A 10,443-nucleotide genomic window follows, 5' to 3' on the forward strand; every position below is an offset into this window, starting at 1 on the left:
TGGGTCGATTTGGAGGGCGGCGACATGTCCACGTCGAGCTCGTCGGTGGCTTGCGAGGTAAGTGTGGCTCGTCAGTGGATCGATCTGGGGGGATTTCTGTCCCAATTAGGGTTCATTAGATTAGGGATTTCCTGCGTTTAGGTCGATGGTGTTGGGATTGTTCAGTTTCAATCCGAGTTCTACCTCCCCCATCCGTCATTCTCTGGGCTGGAGATGAGCACGACGCGGCGGTGCGCAGGGCACGGTCTCATCCCCGCTCGTCGCGTTGCCTGGGGAGGTGCAAGAACGGGAAGAAGATTCTTAGGCTGCCCCCTAGATGTAAGGGATTAACTCTCATTCCCACTCTGTCTGTCCTCTCATTTTGCTTTCATTATTTGCCAATTTTTTGTTGTATAATGTAAGATATAATTCTGCAGCTCCCTGATGAATGCGACTGGGTAGTTTGGATTGATGCCCCCCCACAGATTGTGTTGCTCGTGCATTCGAGGAACTTCATGCTGGATTGGAGAAAAGCTGGCTAAAGTCCCATCATTTGGAGAGGAGGTTGATGTACTTAACAGAGAAGAACAAGAAACTCAAGCTGAAGATCAAGAAGAGAAATGAACTTATACAAACATGGGGATTTCTCATAGTAATTTGCATTAGCATTTTGGCATCAGTTTTTTCTGAGTGGTTTAAGAATCCATACTAGCTAGATTATGGTCTGTAATGAAATGTAATGTATTGTTGTGTGAGCTATCTTAATTAGAGCACATTGGAAATGAGTTTCATCTGGTGTAATGTGACAAGTTTTAACTGGAAATGAGTTTTCTATTTTGAGTATATTGTGTTCCATTTTGTAGCAATGTAGTAATGTGACAAAACTTGACAGTGCAGTAGTAATATGACAAAACTTGATAGTGCAGTAGTAATGTGACAAAACTTGACAGTGCAGTAGTAATGTGACAAAAATGACAGTTAGATGGGCACACTAGCAGCTGGACCAAACATAGGACATGATCACATTGAGACATAAGAGAGTTCACAACATTGTGCCACAACAAACTTCAAATCTAGTACATGACCTTACAGTTTTCACACCCACAACAAATTTTCACAGCATTACAAGTACTACCACATCTACTTGTTCTTCTTGCTCCTGGTATTGCAAGCTGGGTTTGAAGAGAGCCTAGAACTCCTCCTGGTGCTCACAGTTTTGCTCACAGCCTTGTTTGGAGTAGAAGAACTGGTAGGATTATTGCTTCCAGTGACAGAACCTATAATCTCCTCTTCTGCAATTTTGAACTTCTTCTTAAGTGGTGACTGCCCCCTCTCAGCTGGTCTTTTGTAGTTCTTTCTTGGGCTGCAAAGTCACAAATAAATGGGAGAGGTCAGTTAGCAAACATTGAAGAAGTTAGGAAATAACTTCAAAAATAAACCAAAAAAGTACCTGACTACACTACTTACTGTTGTTGCATATGCAGAAGTTGCATTTGTATTAGCAGCATCTCCAGCACTTGCATTTGCATCTGCATTTGCATCATCTCCAACACTTGCATTTGCATTTACATCATCAGTAGCAGCATATGCCATAGTTTCATTAGTAGCAGTTGTTGCATCAGTAGCAACATCAGTTGCTTCATCATTTTTAGCCAGAGGTTCATCATCAGCATTATCAGCACCCCAATGTTCTTCCTCTCCAAATGTAGGGTCAATGGACTCTTTGCAGTGGCTGCCTTTGTGCCCATGTTTCCCACATCTTGAACACTTATTCTTTCTTCCTCCAAGTCCTTTTCCCTCTGATTTAGCGCTAATTCTTGTCTTCCTAGGTCTACCAGGTGGCCTATTTTGCAATGGAGCACTCAACTTAAATCCTGGGTCTACAACATCCCATTGTTGCTTGCCCTCCAGAAGTGGCAGATTATCAGCATAAGTAGCCTTGAATTTTGCCACAGAGAAATACTCATGAACATACTGATCAATCTCACTAACTGGACCTCTCATTGAAGTGATAAAGTACAATGCATGTATGCATGGTTGTCCTGTTAGTTGCCACTTCCTACAACTACAAGTATGTGTTTGCAAATTAACAGGATATCTCCACTCTCTTTTTTCCTTGTCAATTGCAGTAATCTCTGCCTCAAATGTGCTTCTTTTCACTATGGACATATCAAGGTCTTTGGATTTTGCATGAAGCATAATCATGATTTTTGGGATTATGATGTGCCCATTGTATGTCCCAGCTGCAATCTGCTGTCTCAAGTCAAACTTTTCCATTATGAACTGCCTAATTTTGTCAAGCAAGTCCACAATGTGTATCCCCTTCCACTTTTTAATTTTGGAATTGAATGACTCAGCTAAAATGTTATTGACATAATCAACTTTGCATATTTCATTGAACAAGGCCCTGGCCCATAGTTTGCTATGATGCTCTTCTAGGTACTCTTTCACACCAGGTTTGCTGTATAGCTGTCTAAGATGATAATTGTGTTTTTTCATGCTATATGTCAATGAACAGGGCCACAAATTATCATCAAAAAAAATTCCTCTAATTTTTTTGGAGAAATTAGCTGCCAAATGCCTCATGCATTCCCTGTGCTCAACTCCTGTGAATACATCTTCAACAGCAGTTTCTAGTCCTTTGCATGCATCTGTGTGGATGACAAGACCTGGTGGATGTCCTATTAGTTCTTTTAAATTCTGGAAAAACCATGTCCAACTATCTGTATTTTCAGACTCAACAACTCCTACTACTACTGGGAAGATCCAGTTGCAAGCATCCACTGCACATGCACTCACAAGTTGGCCTTTATATCTGCCATTGAGTGTTGTGCCATCTACTGCAAGATAGGGCCTACATCCATCTAAAAAACCCTGCCAGCATGCTTTGAAAGAAACAAACACTCTTCTAAAGCACTCTTTTTGTCTAGTTCTTCCAGCTATTTTGTACTCTACAGTGTGCTTGTCAATGTTAACTACACTTCTAGGAGATGCTTTCTCAACTTCTGCCTTGTAAGTGTACAACAATTGAAATGAGTCAGTCCACTTACCATAAATGTTGTCCAGTGCCATCTGCTTTCCATAGAACACTCTGTAATTCCAACCTCTGAATCCTCTAAAACCCAATGCTTCACTACATCAGCAACCCATCTGCACTTAGCTGACTTCAGTCTTTTCCTTCTGCTTATACTCGGACAAGTATGTGCAGACAGGTTCACTTTGACCTGCAATATTGAAAGTTCAATTACATGTCAGACATACTTGGTGCAACAAATAACTGTAAAATATTTGCAATGTAACTACATATACACCTACTGTTTGTACCTAAAACAATGAGCTATTTCTCATTAAGGAGGCATGCATCCTCCATCTACACCTCTTATAAGCACAATGAACAGTCAACCTGGTAGGATCACTCTTGTCTACTACATACTCACTCTGAGTTTTAATTGAAAATGTAGCTAGTTCATTCCTATAGTCTAAAGCACTGGAAAATATAGTTCCTTCTTTTAAAGAAGGATCATCTCTGTTGTACTGCACATCTGGCCTTCCATCATCAGAATCCTCACTATATCCCATGTCCTGGTCCTCCTCCAACTCATCTTCACCTGGCTCATCAAACATTCCTTCTGGTGGTGGCATATAATCTTCATCCCCATCATCACCTGTCTTCTTGGCCTTCTGTTTTGTAACAAACTAAGGGAAAAGCCTTTCATCCTCATCATCTGTAGGCCAGTCATCAGGAAGTCCCTCCTCAATATTTGGATCAACAGAATCTCTGCTCTGAGTAGGACCTGCATAAATAGGCACTTGCTCTGATGGTGTTCCTGGTACCTGCATAGAGCTCTCTCCTGCATCTGAAGCTCTCTTCTGACTGCTAACACTTGTTTTTCTCCCCCTGGATATTCTGCTCCTACCTCTAGAACTAGTAGATTTTGATTTTCTGCCACTGCTCTTTGTCAGTCCTCTTTTTCTTTGTATGACATTGATTTCCAATTTGACTGGGAAATTAGCATGAATTCTAAACATTTTTTCTAACTCAGCATCACATTGGACTGGGACCCAAACTTAACTATCAATATCCCAGTACCTGAATTCAACTACATCATGTATTCCCCATGGGTATTTAGCACAGATATGAGATCTAAACTGCACAAACTTCAGTGTGCTCTCCACTACCAAAGGAAATGAAAATCCCGTGTTCCCTGCTTTTGTACCAGCAGGAACTAGAATAGTTGTTTCCATTCTACAATCCAAACATATATAGTCCACCCTACGAATGACAATGAAAAACAGAAAAAAAATCAAACCAAATGAGCACTACGAACGCAGTTGAACACTAGGAATCAAATCGAACTACAATACGTATAGCAGGCTTCAGATCTGAAAGTATTGCACTTACCCCTTCGGATTTGTGCTCCCTTCATGGCCGCCGCCGACGCCGCAACCACCGTCGACCTCCATCCACAGCGGTTGGCTCCGAATCATAGCACAGCTCACATAAAGAGTCAGGTCCACTGAATCTCCACCGTGCGCGCCATTGATCTGGAGTTTTCCATGGTGGGGATCGAAGCCGCTAGGGTTCGAGTGAGGGGGTGATTTGGGGGAGAGAGCTAGGGTTAGGGTCGAGCGAGAGAAAGAGCAGAGAGAGAGAGAGTGAAGCGAAGAGGTAAGAGAGGGCCCACATGTAAGAAAGAGGGGCAAATATGTCAAACTGACGGCAAGTTAGCGGTCAAACAACCTTGACTGGACGGAAACGGAGCAGAGGGGCATTTCTATAAGTGGCACTGACGGCAGAGGGGCAAAACTGAGCATACCCAAAAACTAGGGGCAAAACTGAGTAGTGGGTTCGAGTTAGGGGCATAGATGTAAATGTCCCTAAAAAATACTGAGCGCAAGAAGTACCAGAGGGGGGGGCACTCGCCAGCCACAAGGGTTGGGGGCACGCCCTACCCCCTGGGCACGCCCCCTGCCTCATGGGCCCCCTGATGGCCCTCCGATGCCCATCTTCTGCTATATGGAGTCTTTCGTTGAGGAAAAAATCATAAGAAAGCTTTCGGGACGAGACTCCGCCGCCACGAGGCGGAACCTTGGCGGAACCAATCTAGGGCTCCGGTGGAGCTGTTCTGCCGGGGACACTTCCCTCCGGGAGGGGGAAATCATCGCCATCGTCATCACCAACGCTCCTCTCATTGGGAGAGGGCCAATATCCATCAACATCTTCACCAGCACCATCTCCTCTCAAACCCTAGTTCATCTCTTGTATCCAATTCTTGTATCTAAGTCTGGGATTGGTACCTGTAGGTTGCTAGTAGTGTTGAATACTCCTTGTAGTTGATGCTAGTTGGTTTATTTGGTGGAAGATCATATGTTCAGATCCTGTATGCATATTAATACCCCTCTGATTATGAACATGAATATGCTTTGTGAGTAGTGACGTTTGTTCCTGAGGACGTGGGAGAAGTCTTGCTATTAGTAGTCATGTGAATTTGGTATTCATTCGATATTTTGATGATATGTATGTTGTCTCTCCTCTAGTGGTGTTATGTGAACGTTGACTACATGACACTTCACCATTGTTTGGGCCTAGAGGGAGGCATTGGAAAGTAATAAGTAGATGATGGGTTGCTAGAGTGACAGAAGCTTAAACCCTAGTTTATGTGTTGCTTCGTTAGGGGCTGATTTGGATCCATATGTTTCATGCTATGGTTAGGTTTACCTTAATACTTTTGTTGTAGTTGTGGATGCTTGCAATGGGGGTTAATCATAAGTGTGATGTTTTTCCAAGTAAGGACAGCACCCAAGCACCGGTCCACCCACATATCAAATTACCAAAGTACCGAACGCGAATCATATGAACGTGATGAAAACTAGCTTGACGATAATTCCCATGTGTCCTCGGGAGCGCTTTCCTTCATATAAGAGTTTCTCCAGGCTTGTCCTTTGCTACAAAAAGGATTGGGCCATCTTGCTGCACCTTATTTACTTTTATTACTTGCTACTCGTTACCAATTACCTTATCACAAAACTATCTGTTACCAATAATTTTAGTGCTTGTAGAGAATACCTTGCTGAAAACCGCTTATCATTTCATTATGCTCCTCGTTGGGTTCGACACTCTTACTTATCGAAAGGACTACGGTAGATCCCCTATACTTGTGGGTCATCAGATCTCAACACATATATGGAAATCCGGTCTCATTTTGTGTAGTTCCACCAAAATTAAGCGAAGCAAAATGTCGCAATAGCAACAAGTTGAATAGATATCCCTGTTTTAACAGAGGCAAAAAAGGAAGCAATTACTGGCCAATAAAGGACGATGAAACATGCGGCCTCAAAAATGGTAATCCCGCCAATCCCTAACAAGTGTTGTAGTTTTGAACTACGATTTAGTAGTTAATTCTGAGAGTGGCATTCCTTGATTTTACCAGCGGCATTAGATTAGCAAAAAGCATAAACAGTTCCAGGGGAGAGTGGGCGTAACAACAACGTGTGCTTCCTTCTACTTATAAAGGGGGTGATGCAGAGTTTGTTGCAACAAAGCAACAAGCATCATGTCTGGGTTGGTCCCATTTTTGTTCACTACTTAATGCGAAAAGACAGCAATAAGTAGCTTCAATTCAACATTTATTTAAAACAGTACCAATACAAGTAGACAACATCTCAAAGCACACTGCACAATTACGTGGATGAAGGCCTGTACCGACCTTTCATGAGACGACAAACATAAAATACGAATCTGCCAACACGAATAGGAAATCCAATCTAGTTTTGTGCAGTTGCACTGAAATCAAGCAATGTCGCCGGTGTGATATTTAAGTTTGCTATAGCAACAAGTTGAATAGATATCCATGTTTTAACAGAGGCAAAAAAGGAAACAATTACTGGCCAATAAAGGAGGATGAAACATGCGGCCACAAAAAGAAGCGTCTACCTTATCTTGATGGAAAACAAAGTATAGGATAGTAGCATTTCTAAAATGATTGCATTGATTCATATTAACAGAGAAATTCCCTTAAAACAGTTCAGTAGTTAATTCTGAGAGTGGCATTTCTTAATTTTACCAGCGACATTAGATTAAGAAAAAGCATAAACAGTTTCAGGGGAGAGTGGGCGCAATAACACCATGTGCTTCCATCTACTTATAAAGGGGTTCATGCAGAGTTTGTTGTAACAAAGCAACAAGCATCATGTCTGGGTTGGAACAATTTTAGCCCACTTAATGGGTAAAGACAGTAGTTCAATAGCTTCAATTCAACATTTATCCAAAATAGTACCAATACAGGTAGCACAGCATCTCAAAGCACACCGCACAATCATGTGGATGAAGGCATGTACTGACCTTTCATGAGACAGACAAGATAAAATACGAATCTACCAACGTGAATAGGAAATCTAATCTCGTTTTGTGCAGTTGCACTGAAATCAAGCAAACTCGCCATTGTGACATTTAAGTTCGCTATATCAACAAGATAAATAGATATCCCTATTTTAATAGAGGTAAAAAAGGGAACAAATTACTGGCCAATAAAGGAGGATAAAACATGCGGCCACAAAAATAAGCATCTACCTTATCTTGATGGAAAACAAAGTATAGGACAGTAGCATTTCTAAAATGGTTGGATTGACTCATATTAACAGAGAAATTCTCTTAAAATAGTTCAGTAGTTAATTCTGAGAGTGGCATTGCTTCATTTTACGAGCGGCATTAGGTCAAGAAAAAGCATAAACAGTTCCAAGGGAGAGTGGGCGCAACAACACCATGTGCTTCCATCTACTTATAAAGGGGTTGATGCAGAGTTTGTTGTAACAAAGCAACAAGCATCATGTCTGGGTTGGAACAATTTTTGCCCACTTAATAGTTAAAGACAACAGTTCAATAGCTTCAATTCAACATTTATCCAAAATAGTACCAATACAGGTAGCACAGCATCTCAAAGCACACCGCACAATTATGTGGATGAAGGCATGTACTGACCTTTCATGAGACAGACAAGATAAAATACGAATCTACCAACATGAATAGGAAATCTAATCTCGTTTTGTGCAGTTGCACTGAAATCAAGCAAACTCGCCGGTGTGACATTTAAGTTCGCTATAGCAAGAAGATAAATAGATATCCCTATTTTAATAGAGGTAAAAAGGGAACAAATTACTGGCCAATAAAGGAGGATAAAACATGCGGCCACAAAAATAAGCATCTACCTTATCTTGATGGAAAACAAAGTATAGGACAGTAGCATTTCTAAAATGGTTGGATTGCCTCATATTAACAGAGAAATTCTCACTAGTTAATTCTGAGAGTGGCATTGCTTCATTTTACGAGCGGCATTAGGTCAAGAAAAAGCATAAACAGTTCCAAGGGAGAGTGGGCGCAACAACACCATGTGCTTCCATCTACTTATAAAGGGGGTGATGCAGAGTTTGTTGTAACAAAGCGACAAGCATCATGTCTGGGTTGGTGCCATTTTTGTTCACTACTTAATGGGAAAAGAGAGCAATACAATAGCTTCAATTCAACATTTATTTAAAATAGTACCAATACAAGTAGCACAACATCTCAAAACACACTGCACGATCATGTGGATGAAGACAAGTACCAACCTGTCATGACACACACAAGCTCACGTACGAATCTGCCAACACGAATAGGAAATCCAATCTCGTTTTGTGCAGTTGCACTGAAATCAAGCAAAGTCGTCGGTGTGACGTTTAATTTTGCTATAGCAACAATTTGAATAGATATCCCTGTTTTAACAGAGGCAAAAGAGGAGATAATTACTGGCCAATAAAGGAGGATCAAACAAACAGCGACAAAAAGAAGCACCTAACTTATTTTGATGGAAAACAAAGTAGGAAAGTAGCATTTCTAAAGCGGTTGCATTCATTCATATTAACAGAGACATTCTCTTAAAACAACATTCGGTAAGAATGTAATTTTCTTTTAACAGTGGCATTACTTCAACTTTCCAGCAGCATTCTTAGATTAACAATAGCAAAATAGTTGTATGAGACATGGGACATGCCAGCACCATGTGTGTCCCCACGTATAAATGGGTGATGCAGAGTATGTAGCCAAGCAACATATCTGCATTGGTCCCAGATTTGTTCTTTTTGAACATTTTTCCTATGTGAGGGCAGCAAATCTAGTCCTGCACAAACTACCCGACCCCCTAGTTTCTTTCCCTTTTCAACAAAGAGATTGGTTCCTTACAGATGTGTGTACTGGGTTACCCCCTTTTTCCCCTTTCGACCAACAAAGTGGCTGGATAGCCAGTCTATACTACTTTCCCTCCCTCCTTTCCTCATTGAACCACGTACTACATTCATGCTCCACCCCACCGCACCCTTCTTTCCTCTTTGAACCAAGACCTAGATTCGACTACAGAATCGAAAAAGATCTGCATGCAGCTAGAGCAATGATGGTTTTAAATAAACTTAGACCTTAGGGTCGTCAGGATGTGGCAAGGCGTGTGGAGGGAGGCTGGATCTGCCCACACTACTTATGGCAGCAAGGAAGAAGGGGTCGGTGGCCCTCCCGCACAAGCGCTGGGTGAAAGAGAACAGCGGAGCCGGCAGTGGATTGCCTCCCTCGCCGAAGGCGATAGAGTGAACGCTACACCTCCTCCCCTTCCCGGCGCGACGGGATCTGGACGCCTCCTTCACCAGCTGTGAGGAGAGAGAGAGAGAGAGAGAGAGAGAGAGAGAGAGAGAGAGAGAGAGAGAGAGAGAGAGAGGCCACAATGCAGTCTTGTTTAGATCTGGTGAAGAGGGTGAGAGACTGTGAATACAACAAACCCTAGCAAAGGAACGCTGAGCCTCCAGCGTGTATATATATATGTAGTGCGGCGAGAGTGTGGAGAGTGCAAACCCTAGCGAACAAGCGCTGAGGTTCCAACTTATATAGTGTACTACATATATACTATATTACGGACTGAGCTCTGGTGCCTTAACTGCACCTGCCTTTGGCTGTATGACAGGTGAGCCAGCCAAATTAGGGGCCCACCTGTCATACACCCAAAGGCAGGTGCATTTAGTCAATGAAGCTGCATCCATATAGTACTCGTGTATACTACTAATATATAGCGGAGTAGTTTTCTTATTCTCTCCATAACAATCGTTTTAAATTGTGTAAGTACGAAACGAAACTCTTAGTTAACGTACCTGTGAAGAAAAGTACTACTCCTACTTCCGATGAACTAACGATCCTGCATCCTGATCGCACTTCCTGTCCTTCACGTGCCGTACACTACCCTCCCTTAAGTGAACAACCACACATGCACCAAATTATCGAAAATGTGTGAGAGTGTGTACAAATAAAGAATTTTAAGTTCAATTATCGGAAAGGTTTGAGAGTATGTATAGTTTGCCCTCCCTCAATAATTATGGTTTGTTGTATTCGCCCTAAACTTGGTCAAACTTTACAAAGTTTGACTTCAGTCAAATCTAATATGCGGAGTAAAT

This window comes from Triticum aestivum, chromosome 6A (assembly GCF_018294505.1).
Source record: "Triticum aestivum cultivar Chinese Spring chromosome 6A, IWGSC CS RefSeq v2.1, whole genome shotgun sequence".
Taxonomy (NCBI): Eukaryota; Viridiplantae; Streptophyta; class Magnoliopsida; order Poales; family Poaceae; genus Triticum; species Triticum aestivum.